Here is a 22,903-nt window from a genome sequence, read left to right on the forward strand (position 1 = left end):
TCCGCCGCCGTCAACATCTATTAGTACAATAAACCCAAATGTAGAAGGCTTTTGCATTTTTATTATGGGATGAAATTGAGAGCTATTGTTGGTTCTTTGCTCCAAATGGGGAAAATTTATTATAGTAACTGCAACGTAATCAATCTTCAATGGGGAAAATCCACATTTTTATTATAGTAACTGCAACGTAATCAATCTTCAATGGGGAAAATTTACCTCTGTTTGAAAAGTTTGAGTCGGTTTTGGTTGGGTGTATTTACACGTATGGATATTAGCTAATGCTATTCGATCACTAAATTCTATAACTACTATATAATTTCAGTTATTATATTTATTGTTAAAGATTAGCAACTAGTATTTTTTTAACTAAAAAGTATTGATCGCTTTATTGGTCTTTAGACGTACCGATTCTAATTCGATACTGAAACGCAAAATTTCTAAAACCGTATGGGTACTTGGTACGGGTGCGTACCAGTAATTCAGTATTTTAAAAATACCCATGGTTTCGAACTTAATTTAAAGGTCAATGTATAGAACAGCTAGTGAAAAAATATTAAGGTGCACTAGTAATATGGATCAAATATTGTTTTTATGGAAGGTTGCTTTATTCAGCTAATTTTTTTTCTTCCTAATAAATAATACTATTGAAATTAATCCTACGCAGTATACTTGACATGGTGGTGAGAATATCGTTCATTTTGTTGGTTCTTGATGCTCTTGCAACCTACCTGATAGGTGAATTTGTCCTGCCTTATTCTTGACAAATAAATTACTAATAGAAATAGAATAAAAAAAATTGAAGAACACATGAGTAATTGAAGAACAAATCATTAATAATAAATTACACGTGTAATCATTATATACTTATTTTTTTAAACAAATCAATATACTCAAAATATGATTTGTAACGTTTAACCAAAAAAAAAAAGATTAGTATTATTTAAAAAAAAATACGATTAGTAATTGAAGAATAGATGAGTAAAAAAATTGAAACATAAATTGACAAATTTTATTCATTTGTCATAGAAAGAAAAAAATATAGAAAAGAAAAAGGTAAAAGCTCAAATTAACCCAAACTAAAATTCTTAAAACAATCAAATAAAAAAAAGAATTTCACGAAATTTTGTAAATTAAATAAAAAATTTGGAGTCACCATTACTAAAAAAACTCTTAAATAGTTAGTACTTTATTACTATTCTTTATCCCTGCCACGCATTGCTCTTTTGTCTGTGCCTTTTATATTATTTCATGTGCATGTATTAGAAAAAATGAGGGGTGCTATGGCACCCTTGGGCTCCTTGAAAGCTCCGCCCCTATATATATATATATATATATATATATATATATATATATATATATATATATATATATATATAATTTTACAAATTTATTCTTTGAATTTAAATTCAAAAAATAGTTATCACATACAATAAAATAAAAATAGTACAAAATATAAATTTAAATAAATATTGAACAAAGTTTACGTTGTAGGTATGGATCGTAGTTGGATGAGAGCTAATCGATTAAGTGATGAGTACGAACATGGGGTGATGAAATTTCTAGAGTTTGCTGAAAGTAATGCTAAAAAAGATCTTCCTCCTCCTAAAAGTAATGCTGAAGATAGTCACCCTACGCTATTTCTCTGTCCATGTGTTCGTTGTGCAAATAAAGAACCAAAACTTAGTAAGAAAAAAATCATGGATCATCTAATTTGTGAAGGGATTTGTCAAAACTATACACAATGGATATGGCACGGGGAAGTGGTAGAAAATTCAAATGTGTCCCAAAGAGATAATGTTAGTGTAGAAATGGATGATCGTCTGGAAGACATGATGTGTGATATTGGACAAGATTCGTTTAAGAGGGCACATGCGTACGATAGTTTATGCAATGACAAGGATACACCTTTGTACCCGGGATGCACAAATTTTACACGTTTGTCAGCCGTCTTAAAATTGTTTAATCTGAAGGCAATTAACGGGTGGACTGACAAAAGTTTTACCGAATTGCTTGAACTGTTGACACAAATGCTTCCAGAAGGTAATGTACTGCCAAGTCGTTATTACGAGGCGAAGAAAATACTGTGTCCGATGGGTTTGGAGTATGAAAAGATACATGCATGTCCTAATGATTGCATATTATACAGAAAAGAGTATGTAAACTATAACCATTGTCCGAAGTGCAAGGCGTCACGCTACAAAAAGAGACATGGTGAATCTAGTGATGATGACGAGGTCAAAAAGGGTCCTCCCGCGAAAGTGGTATGGTACCTACCAATAATTTCAAGGTTCAAGAGATTATTCGCTAATGCAAACGATGCAAAGAATCTTAGATGGCATGCAGAAGAAAGAAAATGTGATGGACAAATCCGCCATGTAGATGATTCTTTGCAATGGAAGAAAATAGATTCTTTGTTTCCAAATTTTGGGAAAGAGTCGAGAAACCTTAGACTTGGACTTTCTACTGATGGAATGAATCCGTTTGGTAATCTAAATACTAACCATACTTCTTGGCCAGTTCTTCTGAAGATTTACAACCTATCTCCTAGGTTGTGCATGAAGCGTAAATATGTGATGTTATCCATGATGATTTCGGGCCCAAAACAACCAGGAAACGACATAGATGTTTATCTAAGTCCACTGATCGATGATTTAAAAGTGTTGTGGGAGGAAGGGGTGGATGTTTTCGACGCGCATTCTGGTGAACAGTTCAATATGCGTGCCATGTTATTTTGCATCATCAACGATTTTCCGGCATATGGCAATTTGTCTGGGTATAAAGTTAAAGGGCATAAAGCGTGTCCTATATGTGAAAAAGACACATGTTACCATCAGCTTGAAAAAGGAAAGAAGACTGTTTATCTCGGGCATCGAAAATTTCTAAATCGTTATCATCCATATCGTAGATTGCGGAAAGCTTTCAATGGGGAACAAGAGTATGGTGTTGCTCCAAAGCCCTTAACTGGAGAGGAAGTTTATCAACGACAACAGGGCATTACTGCTGTTTTTGGAAAGTACCAAAAACGGCCTATTGCGAAAAATATATGGAAAAAGAGGTCGGTTTTCTTCGATCTTCCATATTGGTCTAGTCTTGAGGTAAGACATTGTATTGATGTGATGCACGTGGAGAAAAATGTATGTGATAGTGTAATCGGAACACTTCTCAACATTCAAGGCAAGACAAAGGATGGTATTAATGCTCGTCTAGATTTGGGTGTGATGGGTATACGAGAAGAGCTAACTCCACAATATATAGGTACCAACTATGTGTTCAAATTAAGCTATCATTACCTTTTGATGTTAAAATAGCATGTTCATAACTTAATTGTTGAAATTCTTGATGATAACATTATGTAGGTAACAAGACGTATTTGCCTCCTGCCTGCTACACTTTGTCGAAAAAAGAGAAAACAAGTTTTTGTGAGTGTTTAGAAAGTATCAAAGTGCGGCATGGTTACTCATCAAATGTCAAGAGGCTTGTATCGGTTAAAGATCTCAAATTAGTTGGCTTAAAATCTCATGACTGCCATGTCTTAATGCAACAACTACTACCAGTGGCTATTCATGGGATATTGCCTAACAATGTTAGGAAGACTATAACTAGGTTGTGCCTGTTTTTCAATGCAATTTGTTGCAAAGCCATTGATCCATTAAAGTTAGAAGATTTGGAAAATGAGGCTGCAGTTATCTTGTGCCAATTAGAGATGTTTTTTCCTCCTTCATTTTTTGACATTATGGTTCACTTGATTGTTCATCTAGTAAGGGAGATTAGATTATGTGGTCCAATTTTTTTACGGTGGATTTATCCAATAGAGCGATACATGAAGATCCTAAAAGGGTATACCAAGAACCCACGCCGTCCGGAAGCATCGATTATTGAGAGGTACATTGCAGAAGAAGCAATTGAGTTTTGCAGAAGAATGTATACCCACATGTATTATCTCGTGGAGGGTATCGCATGCTCGAGGAGACAATTAAAAATGAAAGGATATCATCAAGAGATGATTCTACATTAGATGATAATGGTAGTCCATCTCCACCGTCACGCCATGAGTTATGGAAGAGAGCACGACAAAAGAAAGGAGGAGAATACACATCAAAGTCTACACAAGCTGTTGCGGAGAAAATTGTAAGTAAAACTTTAATTTGAAATATATTTGCGGATTGTCATGTGAGCTTACGTAGTCGTTGTGAATTGACATGTTTGTGATGACTAATTGATGCGCAAAACTTGGAATTAAATTGATTGTCATATGTCATACATACTTGAAGTCATGTCTCTATGTACCAAACTTCGATGTCTTGCTTGCTTACTCTTGTGCTAATTGTCATGAACCAAATTCTTGTGATGATGTATAATTTTGTGGACTAAAATGTGGATTTTGGTGACTTTCTCTTGATTGTTTCGTGGCTGTACCAGGGCTGTTAGAGTCATAATTTTTGTTGCCTAATTTCGTTTCGTATCCATCTTTGCTTGCATGTTCTTAAAGTGTTGATTCATATGATAAAATTTCAAAATTGAAGCATGTTTCCATGAATTTCTACACAAGTCTGCATTGCTGTCCCATATTGAATTTAGTTGTGTTTTTTGCATTTTGTAGGATTCTCTGGTTGAAGAAGCTGGAAAAGGTGACTTTGTTCCACATGGACGTAACGATATCCTAACAGCAGCCCTTGGAACATCTGAGCATGGTGGCCGTGTTCGTGGTGTTGGAAAACACCATAAACAAAGCACTTACTTTGGACGGTCTTATTCACGTCAAGGACAACACATAGATGTGAATGAACAACTTGAACAACTTTCATCAAAATTGGAAGCAAAACTTAGAGCTGATTTTGATCAAAAGTGCAAGGCGTTTGAACAATCTTTTATGGAGACACTTAAGTCTATGGGTTTGTCGCAAAGTACTGATAATGCTAAATGCGTTGAAAAAATGGAATTAGTCGAAGCAAGCGGAAAAGGAAGTTGTTCAGCTGCAAAAGGAAGCACCAAAGAGGTTGAAATTGACGATGTTCAGAGATTGTTACTCATGGTTCTGAAAATGGCTGACAACCACTTGGAAATGGATTTAAGTCATTGTAACTCTGTCATTCATTTTTATATGTCAGCTAAGTGTATCAGAGAGTTGTTGATGGGTTTTCATTGGCTTGACGTGTCTACTCTGCAAGTTTGGAGCACGTAAGTACATTTTATTCTTTTATTAATTTCAATAGGTTATATCTCCCATCACTTTGAATCTAATGTTTATTTTAAAATTATTCAGGTATATTCATCGTTTATGTATTGATAATTCCACATCAGAAGTGTATGGAATTATGGATCCTGTTAGGTGTATGTATAATGATAACGTGCCGAAATCTTTAGTAGATGTTAGGCAATACGTACAAGATAAGTTGATGTCGCAAAACAAAGTTTGCTACTTACTACCACTTGTTCATGGGTAAGTTTTTATGAAATTCTGTTTTCTATTTTTTAATTTTGATAACATAGATATTTTATTTGACTTTTGTATTTCCATACACATGTACAGACAACATTGGCAATTATTTGTCTTGTGTCCAAGAGAGAATACCGTGGTCTTCTTTTGTTCACTTAATTGGGATGTTGATAAAAACACGAAGAAAATTATTTCAACGTAAGTTTATCTTTTATGTGAATTTTGTTATAATATAGTATATATCATATATATGTGGCTGAATATGGATTTTTATTTGAATCAGTGCTTTTGAGGTTCATCAAATTTCAAATGGCAATAGAAAAAAGGCTATTACATGGCTTAAGCCCGATGTAAGTGTGATGTAAATTATAATTCTATATTTAATTTTATGATAATTATTCATTAATTATGTCTTTCATTTTGTAGTCAAGGAAACAACATAACAATACTGATTGTGGATACTATGTGATGAAAAATATGTTGGATATTGTCTCTGCCAATATAACTGAATCTTGGATGCAGGTAATAAAATAACTCTAATTTGTTATTTACTTTGCGTTTTGCAACTTAATATGAATTTTCAAAGAATAACTCTATATTGATATTTACGTATTGTAGGTATTTAATGATCCTACAGAATTGACACAAGAAGATTTGTATGATTTGCGACTCCGTTGGGCAAAATGTTTCTTTGAGTTATATAAAGGATAACTTTATGTTTCTCGTGGATGCGTGTTGGTTTTTCAAGTGCGCGAAAGTACTTTATGTTTCTTTGAGATAATTATCTTGTAGTAGAAAATCGTGTGTAAACCTTTCTTATCATTTTGAACACTTGTTTATTCTAGATTAATATTTTTGTATATTTTGACGAATATATATGCATCTTAGCTATTTGGTCTGTGTGCTGTGAGTAAAAAATATATAGCGACCTCTTTGATCTGTGTGGTATATGAATCTTATATTGAAAATTAGGTACAGAAAAAATTACAGGTTAAAACAGGAAAATAGGAAAAACAGCCATTATGTGGTCAAAAACATAAAACATTTTACATCAGGCTTTACTAAAACCGATGTAAAAAGCAGTCTATTACATCGGTGTAGAATTATATCCGATGTAAAATGTGGCTTATGTTTTTCAAATAAAAAATTTCAATATTTTTCACATCGGACATTTTCCCTTAACCGATGTGAAAAGTAGTCTATTACATCGGCCACGTTAAGAACCAGATGTAAAAGGTTGCGTATTTTTTTTTTAATAAATTTTTTTAGTGTTTTTCACATCAGACCTATGAAATCAACCGATGTGGTATGATGACTTTCACATCGGGCTCTGACCCGATGTAAAATGTCTCAGACTTTTTACATCGCCTGTGTTTACATCGGGCCTAGAACCGATGTAAAAAGTCTTTTTCGCCCGATGTAAAAACTATTTTCTGTACTAGTGTGTGGGAATGGTGTGTCTCAATCTACATTCTTGATTTGGTGGATTGTTGATATAGGGTTGTTGTGCCAGGGCACTATGTTTCCTAGTAAATATTTGCTGATTTTATATGGAGATTATTGTGGTTGTTGGTCGATGGTGAGCTATGTGTATGTTTGTTGAGCTATACGGTTAAGTTTATGTTATAATGATTTCGTTACTGTTGTTGTGATGTTTTTGTTGATTACCGTAAAGGATGAATAATAATCCATAAAATGACGAAGTTGATTATGTTGGTTATGTTGATGTCACTACAAGAGTGATACGACAGGGTGAATAGATTTGTTGATATTTTGATAATTGATGTTGTATATCCAAGTATGAGTGTGTTGTTGTCGTTGTTGTTCCTACCTTAATAGTTATGTCGTGAAGGTGTTGACTGATTAGCATGTGTGTATTTGATTTAAGTCGTGTTGAGTTGTCGTTATGTCTGGGAAGTATTGATTGAAGTGTTTCCAAACGTGACTTGGGGATCAGAGAGTTAGATGCGAAATTCGCGTTAAGATGGGTGGTATTGAGCGGATTTTCGAGGACGAAAATATTCTAAGTGGGGGAGGGTTGTAACGCCCCGTTTATTAAATTAATTATTTAATTAGATATTTTTGAATTATTTGTTGAAGTTGTGAGATGTCGTGAATTGTTGGCATGAGTGCTACGATTAATTAGTTGATTAATAATAGTAATAATATTAGAAATAGTATAATAATAGAATAACTGTGAGTGGGCCTATTTAATAATTAGAAGTTTAAATATGAGGGTGTGATGTTAAGCCCACTAAGAATAATAAAATTATGAAGTTTAGGTTAAATAAAAATTAGGTTAATTAGAGTTTTAGAAAAATGTTGGTGGCCGTGAGAATTGGCAGAGAAGAGGAAAAAGAGGCAAATACTGAAAGCTAGGTCCAATCGAAGAGTTGTAGAGATTCGATCGGTAGAATGGAGCGGCCTTCAATCCAAGGTAAGGGTGGGGTTCTGACTCTATAATAGGATTTATGATGAATGTTATGTAGGGATTGGGGTTGTGTAAAATCGTTGTTGTGTTTAATTCCCGTTCGGATTGTATCGAATCTCTGTTTGTTTTCCATATATGAGTATTATAATGATGTGAATGTGTTTCTGGAATTGATGTTGCTGTCATAAGCTTTTGATGCCATTGTAGTGTTATCGATGGATGAATTTGGCTATGAGAAATATTCCAGGAATTCATAGTTGTTGATCTATCTCTGTGATTATATGTTGTGTTGGTCGAAATTGGTAATCAGGTGAGAAACGGAGAATCAACGGAATTCTGGAAAAAAAATTAAAAACAATTATTGAACCTGGAAATGGTGAGAAGCGACTGCTCCTGATGGGATTAAGAAGAGAGGCTTTTGCCTCATATAAGAAAAAAATAGTGTGGAAGGCGTCTGCCTCCACACACATTGAGGCAAGGAGGCGCAAGCCTCATGGTGACTGGTAGGAAGGCAGCACTAGCCTCCATGAACAGGAGAGGGGCGCTAGCCTCACCCACTAAGGGTAAGTGCCTCACATCATGTGGCAACCTACATTAGTGCATTATTATATTACTATTAATTATGTATAGGTTCATGTAGTTAGTAATAAGGATTAAGTATGTTTTTCATCCCTATAAATATCTCAAGGTAAGGGTGGGGTTCTGACTCTATAATAGGATTTATGATGAATGTTATGTAGGGATTGGGGTTGTGTAAAATCGTTGTTGTGTTTAATTCCCGTTCGGATTGTATCGAATCTCTGTTTGTTTTCCATATATGAGTATTATAATGATGTGAATGTGTTTCTGGAATTGATGTTGCTGTCATAAGCTTTTGATGCCATTGTAGTGTTATCGATGGATGAATTTGGCTATGAGAAATATTCCAGGAATTCATAGTTGTTGATCTATCTCTGTGATTATATGTTGTGTTGGTCGAAATTGGTAATCAGGTGAGAAACGGAGAATCAACGGAATTCTGGAAAAAAAATTAAAAACAATTATTGAACCTGGAAATGGTGAGAAGCGACTGCTCCTGATGGGATTAAGAAGAGAGGCTTTTGCCTCATATAAGAAAAAAATAGTGTGGAAGGCGTCTGCCTCCACACACATTGAGGCAAGGAGGCGCAAGCCTCATGGTGACTGGTAGGAAGGCAGCACTAGCCTCCATGAACAGGAGAGGGGCGCTAGCCTCACCCACTAAGGGTAAGTGCCTCACATCATGTGGCAACCTACATTAGTGCATTATTATATTACTATTAATTATGTATAGGTTCATGTAGTTAGTAATAAGGATTAAGTATGTTTTTCATCCCTATAAATATCTCAAAATTTATATTTAGTCCCTATTAAAAAAATGACATATTTTAGTCCCTATAAAATTTTTATGCATGCAGTTTTTATAACGTTTTAAAAATGTCTGTAAAATAATCATTTAAAAATACACATCGGTTTAACAGTAGGGACTAAAACTACGTGCATAATAATTTTATGGGGACCAAAATATGTTATTCTTTTAATAGGGACTAAAAATGAAATTTGAGATATTTATAGGGTTCAAAAACATACTTAACCCTAATAATAATAATAATTAGTTAATTCAAGCACATGTAGTTAGTGGATCACCTTCTTAAATAAATTGTAATGACAATTAACTATGATGATAAACCACAATGGAAGCTCATGAAAGTTTCAGGCACAGTAATGAAAGGTAATTAGTAGGAACACATAACTGTAATTAACACAGTAATTTAGTAGTGAAGATTGGTAAGGAAGTGAAGTAGCACAAGAATATTACAGTAGTTATCAGTGAAAATATTATAACATTAACATAGCAGAAATAATAGTAATTTAGCAGAAAACTAATAAGCAGAATATAGTCGAACTACCCGAATAATTACACCGAGCAGTTTATGAATATTTCGATCGAGACGGTGAGTTGTATAAGTTGTTGTACGTGTATATTACTGTTGTAAATTGCAGGTTGGATGATTGTTGTTGTGTTACCTCTATTAATTGGCAAGGAAATAAAGTTGTAGGCTTATGCCAAAGTCGAATCGTTGTTGTTGTTGTAGGATTTTGCATGAACTAATTCTAATATAGTATTTGTCATACATCTGATCATATTATTTGATATCTCAACCCTTCTGTTTAAATGTTACCCCTATGTTGGTAACATGCAGTGGCGGAGCCAGGAATTTTAGATAGCCTGGGCAAAAAATTTAACTGCAAATTACATGTGACATAATATATAAATAGTCATAAAATGTGCTACATAAGAGAGATGAAACCTAACATGCGAATATTGTGCTAAATAAAATTAGGAGGTAAGTGCCCTCTCTAAGAGCTCTTTGCGGTGAATGTTCGAATAATATCAACATCTTTAATTGACTTGTATATCTCCCGCTCGGTGTAACATATCATCAAGTCATTGAACCACAAATTGTTGATCTTGTTGAGCAAATTAGACTTGATAATCCTCATTGCTGAAAAAACTCTTTCAATGGATGTTGTCGACACCGGTAATATCAAAGTCAACTCAATAAATTTGTAGACTAATGGATTACTTAAGGAGAGACTGATGCAGTTGGAATGCATGTGAACCTGAACTATCAGAAGATTCTGAGTTATTTAATATATGAATGAATTTAATTGTCTTAAATTTAATAATAAACTTAACTAAGAAAAAACTTGAGGAGAGCTTACAAACCTTATCTTAATGGACTATTTAACTTAGGAGGAGCTTACAAACCTCATATCCTTAATAGACTGTTCTATCAATTAATTTATATAAGGGATATAAAACTATTAGAAATTAAGTAATTAAAAAAAAGAAACAAACAGTAGCAAAACAAAATTAAATAAAAAATTTATTGAATAATAAAAACCTAATCAAATAAAATTACATGTTTTCATTTTTTTAATAAAATAAATAATCTAATAATAATAAAAGAAAACATTTTTTGTGTTTTTTAAAATATTTTTAACACTAGAATAAATTAAGTAAATTACACAAAAGACTAAATAAATTAATTCTAACAAACTAAAAGGGACTTGTTTTTGCTTTTATTTATTTTGATTTAAGTATATGCATTAAATATTTTTTTGACTTTTTTTATATATGTTTTAACGAAGCAATACATTCATGTTATAGAATTATCATATATATTTATTTTTATGATAGTCATGATTAATAGTAAAAAATAATACTGACGTAGGAATATATAAGAAATATATAAGACAAGTGCTATATATTAAGAAAATGTTAACCAGTATTCCAAGAGCACTCTTTAAGTAATTAAAATGGTAAGTTTTTTTTAAAAATGTGTGTATTTAATCCATTAAAAATGTATTAGAAATTAAAATATTGACTTTTATATAAAAAAAAAAAACTTTATTGAGTATCTTAACGAGTGCCCTGGGGACACTCGTTAGCAAGAACCTCTTTTGTAATCATTGTTTAGTTTTAAGGGAGTTTTTTTTTTTAATTTCTGTTTTGATTCATAAATAATTAAGGGTTAAATATGTTTTTGGTCCCTATAAATAAGTCAAAATCCAGTTTTAGTCCCTATAAAATTTTCATTCAAAGAATGGTCCTCTTAAATTTTTCCGTCCCCATTTTTAGTCCTTGCCGTCTATTTGCTCTAACGGAAGCAGACGTGGCACGCCACGTGTTACGCCACATCACTAAAAGAAAACACTGTAAAAAAATATGTTAGATTGCGGGGGTTTTAAACCTCCCTAAATTTGATATTTTTTTTGAAAATTGTTACATTCCAATTTTTTCATACCTACAAATATCAGTATTAATTAAAGTCTTGATCCATATATTCCCATTCTTCTTCACACTGCAATAAAATAATAGATTAACTACCAAATTTTACTACAAATTATTTTTATAGTTGATTTCAAGTTAAAAAACATCTATTTAACTCTAATTATTTTTAAACTTGAGAGGAGACAAAGTAAATACCTACACCTCGTCCTAGCTGCATTGTACCTTGTTTACAGGTTTGGAGACAGTGGAGGGATAAAACACCATTAAACATATTAGACCCAAACATTAAAGGAACTTATTCTGAAACTGAAGTCAAAAAGTGTATTCAGATTGGTTTATTATGTGCTCAGCAATTCCCTAACTCAAGACCAACAATCACAACAGTAATTTCATATTTTAACAACGACTTCATTGAACTACCAAGTCCCCAAGAACCTGCATTTTCTTTCCCTGGTCAAATGGATGCACAAGCCAATCCACAAGAATCAAGTTCTACTCAGTTTAAAAATGCTTCCACAGCTTTGACGAACAATGAATTGTCTATAACTGAATTGTTTCCTCGATAACATGTTCATTTTGCTTTTCTTGATGTTGTTGTTTATGAATGTTTTAATTGTATGATAAAACTCCATTTGGAAATTTTAATGGGTAAATATTGAATATGAAAACAAGTTTTTTTTTCTTTTCATTTTATTGATTAATACTCGGTCTTTATATTCTTTTGATAATCAATTGACATACAACCATTTTTTATCCTTAGTTCCTAAGAGAAAGAAAAATAGTAATTTGAGTTGATTGTAGTATAGTTTTTTGTGTTGTCACTTGTGTGAATTATGATTAAGTGAGAATTTAAAGAGTTAGGAATGAATTTAAAGGTGAAGTGAGAAAAGGGTCAAAGAAAAATTCATCCATTTGTTAAAAGGTTGAACTTTTCTTAAATGAAGGCGTGAAAGGATAAGGAAAGTATTTGATTTTGTTTCTCTCAATGCAGTTTCTTAACATTAGAGGTCTGAGACGGAATGGTGAAAAAAGAGCTAGATGAGTAACACTTCTAAACCAAAACTAAATTGAACCATAAAAATAGTTTAGTTAAGATAGAGGACCAAACCAAACACAACTGAACCATAAAATAGTTTATATTAATCGAATTGAAAGGTGCAATATCACAATCAAGAACACAGACAAAAATAATTAACAATAATAGAATTAAAAGGAAATGAAGGAAAACACAAACTAACTAATAGTAATAGAGACGCTAATTTCCTGAAGCAAAATAAAATCATTTGAAACAACCTAACTTAATTGAAATTACTAGCTTAATTCAAAGAAAATTCATTTTATGCAAGGAACCACAGATATGAATAGAAAATATACCAAAATACTAACATACCATGTAATATAGTTCCAAATTAACCATAATATGTAATGCTAATGATATTTACCAGAGTTTGTCAAATAAATATAATAATGTTAAGTTATTCTGGATGTATATAATACAATAAAGGAAATGAAGCCTGTAAATGAAGTGATTATAGTACTGGGAGAAGGAAAACATTTGAATTGAACTAGGAAGGTGAGAAAGTAAAAGAAGAGGTAAGTACCTGGCGAAAATAAGGGTGAGGTAGGTGATAGCAGAAAGGAAGAAGTTGAAAACAAGGTACAATGCAGCTAGGACGAGGGTGATACCTTTGCAGAGTCTTCTGTGCATCTGCATATCATCAAGCAAAAATCACATTTCATATCATAGTAAACATTCCTTAATGACTTTATCATGCGTAATCGTAATTAGTTAGAGTTAATGAAATTATAAAATGAGAAATTTACCAAGAATACTTAACCATAAACCATAACTCTATTTTAGAGTAGAGGAATGAAAAACAAGTGACTATCAAGGGAAGCATAACCGACCCAAGTCACCCAACACAATAGTAGGTAAGCCAACTCCTTGCTTCTTCCATCCATATATTTATTATTCATACACATACATACGCATAAGTATGTACATTTATAAAACTTATTTCTTAATTTTAGGTTTATGTTCATAGAAGTGGAAGAACAGCTAGAGCTTCTGCTGAAGGTTGTAGCATTGCTTTAATCTCCCCAAAAGATACATTAAAGTTTGCTTCATTGTGCAAGTCATTTTCAAAGGTGTGTTTCTGTGATGGCTCATTTTAGATGTAATCATTTATAATAGAAATATTGAAGTTTTACTTTGGTTTGCCCATTTTAGATGTTTATCAATACCAAAACAATATACAATAATAATCTATTTTATTTCAAGTTTAAAAATAATTAGAGTTAAATAGATGTTTTTTAACTTGAAATCAACTATAAAAATAATTTGTAGTAAAATTTGGTAGTTAATCTATTATTTTATAGCAGTGTGAAGAAGAAGGGGAATATATGAATCAAGACTTTAATTAATACTGATATTTGTAGGTAAGAAAAAATTGGAATGTAACAATTTTCAAAAAAAATATCAAATTTAGGGAGGTTTAAAACCCCCGCAATCTAACATATTTTTTTACAGTGTTGACTTTTAGTGACGTGGCGTAACACGTGGCGTGCCACGTCTGCTTCCGTTAGAGCAAATAGACGGCAAGGACCAAAAATGGAGACGGAAAAATTTAAGAGGACCATTCTTTGAATGAAAATTTTATAGGGACTAAAACTGGATTTTGACTTATTTATAGGGACCAAAAACATATTTAACCCAATAATTAATTGGGTTGGGTCTGGACCATTGATTATTCATTTGTTTTAATTTTCACTCTATTTTTATTAATTTTGCCCCTAATTTTATCTAAAAATTGGTCATTAAATTGGGAAGAGTACAAAGAACACAGGGGTTGAGCCCGGGCGCATGCCGGGGCTGGCTGGGCCATAGAACTGCCAGTGGTAACATGCAGATAATCCGGAGTGAAGGTTGTTTATCTTCATTAGTTTGAGTCAGGTGTCGGTCGCTCAGATACGTAACACTCGGGGGATGAACGCTTGTGTTTTATTATTGTTAATATATATTTAGTTGCTGAATTTTAAGCTGAATATATTAATAAGTAGGGTTAAATATGTTTTTAGTCCCTATAAATAACCCAATATTCAATTTTAATCCCTATAAAAATTTTCTTGAAAGAATGGTCTTCATAAAGTTTTCCGTCCCTAATTTTGGTCCCTGCCGTCTATTTGCTCTAACGGAAGCTGACGTGGCATGCCACATGTCATGCCACGTAGTAAACTTGAAAAAACTAGTTAGATTGTGGGGTTACAAACCTCCCTAAATGCCTAATTTCTCTAAAACATTTCATCAAACGGTTTTCGGGCAATCTTTCAAGTGCTTTCTAGTTGCAAACTCTTCTTCTAGGTTATTTTGAAACGAACAGTGACGAAATATCCAGAGGGAATGAACTACAGCCAACAGAAAATGGATAGGACAATACTCAACGCCTAGATCAACTAACACAGCAGATGGTCTTCTTTTTCCTTTTCACGTTACAAACAACCTAAAGATTCAAAACTGAAAAATCATCATCACCGTCACTGAGTTATGTTATGGGAGAAAGTAAAACACCTTAATCTCCCCGTTGGTTTTCTGAATTCCTCCTCTGACGCCAATGCTGGGAAACCGAATTCGAATATCACGAGTTTCGAATCTTACCTTTGATGTAGTGCTACTAGAAGTTAAACTCAAATTTAAATCATGAGAAGAGTTAGCAGCTGCACATAAATAAGAAAGGTAGAAGAGAATGTCACTAATAGCCAGCAAATCTCAATGGTGGTTGAGCTTGTTGATACTGTACTGGCGGCTCATGCTTCATAAACTATACATTATGTTCATACTGCTATAAAAATTACTCTATTACTGCTAAATATTTTAATATTTTGGATAATATCTTTGCTTAGATACTATGACAGGTGCGGTTGATGTTATGTAAACAGTTAAATGCATCCATCCCAGCTATTCATACTAGTTCTTAAAAGATGAAATTACTTCACAAGTCATTGAATGTAATAATTATGTTAGCTAGTTAATCAATAAAATTATGTTAGTTAATTCATTACAATAATGAACTAACCACTTGCACTAAACCCCAATAGTATCGTATATATTAGGTGTGACAAAAGAGGTGTAATTATGAGGAAGATTGTATACAAGTTACAACATTCTTTTTCCATGTCTTTAAGTTCAATTATCTAAATTACAATATGCAACAGAGAACTTATTTATGCAACTAATAACCAAAGAAGGTGATATCTCATGTCTGCATGAACATTTGAATATTGGTAATCCTTTAATAATCTATGGTGGGCTGTTGAAATTTTAAGGAAGAAACCTAATCACAGGCCATAATAATGAATGATTATTTAAAAACAATAGTTATTTGTTAGTGTTAATCCATGAGACTAATTAATATTTGGCATGTGAAGAAATGTGTATGAATCACATTCACCTTCACATTCATATTCGGATCAGAACACAATCTTCTGCTTTTTCTCATCGTAGGACTAAGCTTTCAAATCAACCCATTGAGTAACAATAGCACCGCGAAAAGGTGTTCTTCTTCCTCCTCCTTTGATTTTTTTTCTCGCCGAAATTTAACATAACAACCAACATCAAAGAACCTTAAGCTAATTGATATCAATGATACTCATTTCTTTCATAATTTTTCTGCAAATGAGTGGTTGATTCAGCGGTTAGAAACAGTAAGTGCAGTTGTTCTTGCATCTGCTGCACTTTGCATGGTTGTACTTTAAACCGGAACATTCTCCTCTGGTGAGATTTAGAATGTCCCTTTAATTTCTGTCTTATGGAGGTATTAAATTTTCAACATATGGTGTGTATTTCAGGAGTTATTGGCATGGCTCTCTTATGGTCTTTCACTTAATGTTTCCTTAGTATTTTCAATTCAACACCAATGCAATATAGCAAATTATATAATCTGAGTGGAGAGGTTGAATCAATATATGCATGTATCAAGTGATGAATTCGTGTGATATAATGCTGTTGCAAAACTTGCTCGCAAGTTGTTTAAGAAAAGTCTAGAACCAATATTTTTCTTCTTTTTTTTTGGATTTGTTTAGAGGAGGTTTAAAACCCCCGCAATTTCAAGTGTTTTCAGATTTTTGCCAAGCTGTCTTTCACGTGGCGTGCCACGTCAGCTTCCGTTAATGAAAGTTGACGATAGGGACCAAAATTGTGGATGGAAAATTTTGTGAGGACCATTGTTTGAAGAAAAATATTAGAGGGACTAAAACTAAAAATTGAGATATTTATAAGGACCACAAACATATTTAACCCTAATAAGTATTTTGTTGTTTTTGAAACAGTTTTCAGTTGGACAAAATAATATATCATTTAAGTTGACATTGTGATTCCGTTGCTTATTTAATAAAAGTTGGTTTGTTTTCAAAGAGCAAAATATGTTGTTATCGATTCATCCGAATTCTAAGTGTTATGTATCTGTTTTATATGCGGTTAAATGTCGTTGATTCCTTTAATTACAACTCTCGCTTGAATTCCTTCCTCAACATCTTCATATCCATTGTAACTAACTTTTAATCACTTCAAATAATTCGGATGGATATGACAATAAAAGTATATTGTTCTCTTCTTACTTTTTTTCAGTCTTGTACATGATTTCAACTTCTCTCATCATGTTCATCTAGTTCAAAATATATTTTGTTTAAAGTAAAAGAGTGAAAAATATTTATTATTACATTGTTATATTATGTGTTTTCTTTAGTCCATATAAGGGTGTTTGCGGTGTTGTTTGGGTCAATTTTGAGGAAAAACTCGTTCAATTCAAAGATATAATTAGGCGTGACTCGGTTTAATTTTTGATGATTGTTAAATTATAATTTTTTATTAATATAAATACTATAAAATAATAAATTTAGAGTAACATACAAGTAAATTAAAAATTAAAATTATAAACAAATAAAATATTAAAAATAAATAGATAAACTAAAGACAAAATACCCATTTTAGTCCCGTATGTTAACTTCGGGGTTCATTTTGATCCCTTAACTTTAAAAAGTTTCATATTGGTTCTAACCAAGGTTGTCAAACTCGCGAGTCTACTCAGACTCGTAAAGGGTCCAAAGACTCGATTCGTAGACTCGACTCGCAAACTCGTACGAGTCTATGGAAAATCAAAAATGACTTTCAAAAACCTGTAAATGACACATATATGACACACCCTAAATTTTTACACTTGTAAATACCTCATATATGACACAAATTAACATTAAAATTTAAATTTCATACTCTATAACAAATTTCTTAGCAAAAAACTCAAAAATAAAACAAATAAAATACTAGAGTATATCGTTAAAGACTTAAAGTACTAATATCTTTTTAATTGGCTACTACATAAAGCAAAAAAAAATCATAAAACAGATATGCTAATAATTTTAATCATCTAAAGTTCCAGTGAAATCACCACCACTAATATTATCACCATCTTCTTCATCGGTATCTTGAGTATCATTATCAAACTCTACCCCATTAAAAATAAAATCTTTTGGAGAATTTGGACCTTTATTGGTTTAAAAAAACAAAATAAAAAAAAACTTATAGACTCGTAAACTCATGATAGACTCGCGAGTCTATAAGAGTTTGTGCGAGTCTACCCGAGTCTACTCGAGTCTATCAAAAAATGATTCTATGTGCGAGTCTACTCGTTTATACTTCCTAGACTCGTAAACTCGTACGAGTTTACGGGTCTACCCGCGAGTTTGACAACCATGGTTCTAACTCTTCAAAAGGTATCATTTTAGTCCTTTTTGTTATATTAGCGACCGATTTTTGAGTTTTTCCCGCTAATATGACACTAAAAAAACTAAAATGACACATTTTGAAGAGTTAAGGGACCAATATGGAACTTTTTAAAGAGTTAAGGGACTAAAATGAACTCTGAGGTTAACATACGAGACCAAAGAAGATATTTTGCCTAAACTAAATAAATAAATAATATAAAAATAAATTAAAACTAATAATATATTTTTATAATATATTATACTAATAAATAAACATTAAAATATATGAATGTGGTTCGATTTTAAAAAAAATCAATACAAAATTCGATTTCCATAAAAGAGAATTCAAACACATTAAAAATTATTTAATTTTTTAAGATTTTTTATTTTTTTTATTTTAGGGTCTTTATTTAGATAAGTTTGAATTTGACCACTCAAATCTATACTATGAGAGAAAACTTTATGTTTTAAATTTAATAAATACATTATATATTCTATTTATATATAGATTAAATATATAAATTATTTGATAAATTAAAAAATTAAACTTTTCTTATAATAAAAGTTAAAAGAAAGATGTTTTTTAATCAGTTTTAAATAAAATTTTAACCTTACTCAGTTTTTATGAGTGCACAGCAAAATTGAATAAAACGACAAAAAATTCTACAATTTTGTTCGAGATAAAAGAATTACAATACAAATGAAAAATATTTGTTTTTTTTTTTACTTAAAAAAAAAATCTAAAGATAATTGTGATTAATTGATTAAAAAAAATCTAAAATAGAATTAGAATCTCCTTATCAATTGCAGAGATCATCTCTAACATACTCCCTAATTTCTTGTTATATTAAGATAATAGAAATTGAGATTCTTAATATTATTATTAACCAAACAACAGCAACAACTAGAATCCTTTTTAGTTAAAGTATATTTTAACAAGAAATAATGATAATTAAATAAAAATTAGTTAATTAAATAACTCAAGTTAATAAATAATTTGGTGAGTAGTTATTGATAAATTAAAAAAAAAATTAAAAGAATATTTAAATGAAACTAATGATAATTAAAAAAATAATAATAATTGTTAGGCACGGTTGATGTAAAATATTTTAGAGGACGAGTGCATAAGTAATACTTTATATATGATTAAAAAATCGAATATCTATAAAAATTTAATGACTATGATTTTCTTATAGTGTAAAATTATCAATGTATTTCAGTTAAATTTAGTAAAAGATATATAAATATTTAATTAAAAAAATTGTGGAAATAAAATTCAATTGAATTTCGTGAAAGTTAGTGATTAACTTAAAAAGAAGTTTTATTAAAGAAAATTTAAATAAGAAATAATCATAGCTAAAATTAAAAAATAAAGGAAAAAATAAAGATGGTTGAATGAAAAGCTCGTGGCAATAAAGATTGGGAGTAACGCTTGCATTTTATTTAGGAAATTTGTTCTTTTTTTTTAGGGGAGAAAGTTTAAAAAAGTAGCGACTGGTTTAAAAAAGTATATGATATTGCTAAATCTTAAACTTAGTAGTGACTGGTTTTAAAAAGTATATATTCTGTATCATTAACTTTATAAGAAAATCTAAAACGTAAATATATTTTGAATATTTGATTTGATGTAATTGACTCAAACATAGAAACCGCAAAGATTTTCTCTAACCGAATCCCTAATTTTATGTCTAACTAAGATAATAAAAGTTGGAACATTTTAATATAAATAAAGTATCAAACAGCAACAACATTGTACACTTTTCTGATCGTTTTAAACTACTCTTTTTTCTTACTTTCCAAAAAAAAAAAACAAATAACCTTTCTTTTTTTTCTTTCTACTTGTTTTCAATATTGTATATGGAGATGGATTGGGAGAACTTAGAAGCAAATCTTTTAAGTTTAATTTTTGATAAGCTAGTAGAACGTGTTGATCACATCTATTTTAGTGTTGTATGCAAGAATTGGTATTCCATTGCAAAGTTTAACTATCAAAGTCGACAAATACATAATAATGTATTGCCCATGCTTATGATTCCCACAAAAAAGAGGTTGGTGAGAAGTTTATATGGAATTTCATGCAAATAAGATTACAAAATCAAACTGTCAGTACCTTCTAACAAGAGGCTTTGTGGTTCAAGTCATGGTTGGCTAGCTAAGGTGGATGATTGTTCTAAAGGTATCTTTATAACACTCATCAATCCTTTTAAAAATGCGGTATCCATCAAGTTACCACTCATGTACATCATGGACATGTATAAAACAAGAAAATATTATGAGTATGATGTGCATAAGGTAGTTTTGTCTACTAATCCTTCATTTAAGCCATATAATTACATAGTTGTAGTCATTTATAGTGTGCGTAGATGTCTTGCTTTCCTAAAAGCTGGACAAAAGAATTGGACTTATATTGATGATGCTCACCGTTCCTTCAATGATGTTATATTCTACAAAGGTCTAGTCTATGTTGTGGGACGGTGGAATAACATTGTCTCTTTTGATTTGTCATATGCAAAGAATGATCATATAAGTTCCAAAGTTGTTTCTTTGAAGGGGGGTGATTATGCTAATCGAGCTTATCTTGTAAAATCATTGGAAGGACACTTATGGGTTGTAAGAAAATTTATTGGTATCACGGTGACGAAGATGATGAAGATAATATCGAGCCTAGTAGTGGTACGAAAAGGTTTGAAGTATATAATCTAGAATTGGATCTTCAAACAAGTGAACTTATACAAAGGTTAAAAATTGATAGTTTGGGAGACAACATCTTATTCTTGGGAGATAATGATTCTGTAGCCGTGTCGGCTTCATACTTCTCTAATTATCTTCAAAAATATTCAATTTATTATACAGACGATTTTTACGACGACTCGCCACCTTATCCTAATGGACCATTTGATATGAAAATCTACAATGTAAAAGAGGAAAGTTTTAGTCAACATTGTCCTTATCACCTTAGGTTTAAACGAATGCCGCCTGCACTATGGGTTATTCCACCATGTCAATAAACTTGACAATTTCAAATTGAATATGTTATTTTGTTTTATTTTAATTTGTTTTTATTTTCAAATTTGTTTGTTTTGTTAAGTAAAAAGATAGAAATTTATTTAATTATGTTACATTGCTCTTGTCCGATTTCTGTGTAATGCATATGAAAAAATTTAAGAAATTTTATGAGTAGTAAAAACACCACAATTTAAATATTTCAATTAATATTTATCTTTATTCCCATTTTGCAATTTAATTTTTAGAATTGTATCAAGAAAATTTCTTTATCCACCTCCCTATGGGGGTCACCCCCAGCGAAAAACCCAAAATACCCCTGCTTCGGAAATGAACTTCCGAAGCATTGATTTTTTTTAAAAAATTCCATAATTCGGAAGTTCATCTCCGAACACACTCCCCATGAGGTGTTTTCGGAAATGAACTTCCGAAAACACCTCATGGGGTGTGTTCGGAGATGAACTTCCGAAAACACCTTTGTTCAGATTTTGAGGGGTTTCGGAAATGCACTTCCGAATTATGCAGAAACAGACTTTTTTTTATGTTTTTGTTAACAGTTTCGTATTTTTAATTAAAAGAAATACGATAAAAAAAGGTGAAAATACTAATATGATAAAATAAAAAGAAATATATACAAGCTCAACCAAATCCAAATAATAATAATAATGTGCTAAGGATACAAATCTGAAAACAAAAAATAAATAAACCCGACCACTACTGGGTGTGCCAAACCCTCTCTCCTTGGGACCTCCTCTGCCGCCTGTATGTCGCTGCACGACCCGCATCAGTGACGATCATCTCCATCACGGCGACTGCCTCTGGACCTCCCTGCTGAACGATACCTCGATCCAACGCGTCTCGCCCTAGCATCTCTATCCGCTGGCAGATCGGCATGAGATCAATGGCGTGGTCATCCTCGGCCTGCTGGTTCTCCAGGATCTCCTCGTGTGCTGGCCTAGGAGCGCCGGGAACGTCGGGTCTCAGAAGAGGATGTGACACCCGGTAGAACCATGTGACGTATCCCTCCTCACTGTGCCAGTCCTGGGTGACCCGAGTCAGACGGTACTCCTCCGGTACCACATGATACTGCCAATCCTCCCATATGGTAGTGAGCTGCACTCGGGTCACAGTGTCGGGAGCAGCCTCAAAGGGTGACCTGGGTATCCGCTACACGAATTCGAACTGACGCATGCACCGATCAGGGAGATACCGGACCATGATGCCAGTCCCGCAGGCCAACCAGCCTAAATATAGAGCAATGCCGTCAAAGGGGACAATCTGAGCGTAGTCGCTGAACGGCCTCCAGGTGACGTCGTCATGCATCGTGCGGTCCAAGTACAAACGGTATGGTCCCACCGCATCGCTTCCTCTCTGGAGAACGTATCTGGCGGACTTGGGCATGGCGTCCACGTACACAGGATCGTAGCAGAAGCCGTGGATGCGGGAGAAGTAGGAGATG

The 22,903-nt window shown here is 32.3% G+C and overlaps 1 long non-coding RNA gene across 1 annotated transcript; it reads left to right on the forward strand.

Moving 5' to 3' along the window:
* The first annotated feature begins 5,727 nt into the window (after positions 1–5,727).
* LOC131656602 (uncharacterized) lies at positions 5,728–6,261 on the forward strand. Its single transcript, XR_009300191.1, has 3 exons — positions 5,728–5,787; positions 5,864–5,959; positions 6,056–6,261. It is a non-coding gene; the product is annotated as an uncharacterized LOC131656602 (long non-coding RNA).
* Positions 6,262–22,903: the final 16,642 nt, after the last annotated feature.

The sequence above is a fragment of the Vicia villosa genome, linkage group LG3 (genome assembly GCF_029867415.1).
Source record: "Vicia villosa cultivar HV-30 ecotype Madison, WI linkage group LG3, Vvil1.0, whole genome shotgun sequence".
Lineage (NCBI taxonomy): Eukaryota > Viridiplantae > Streptophyta > Magnoliopsida > Fabales > Fabaceae > Vicia > Vicia villosa.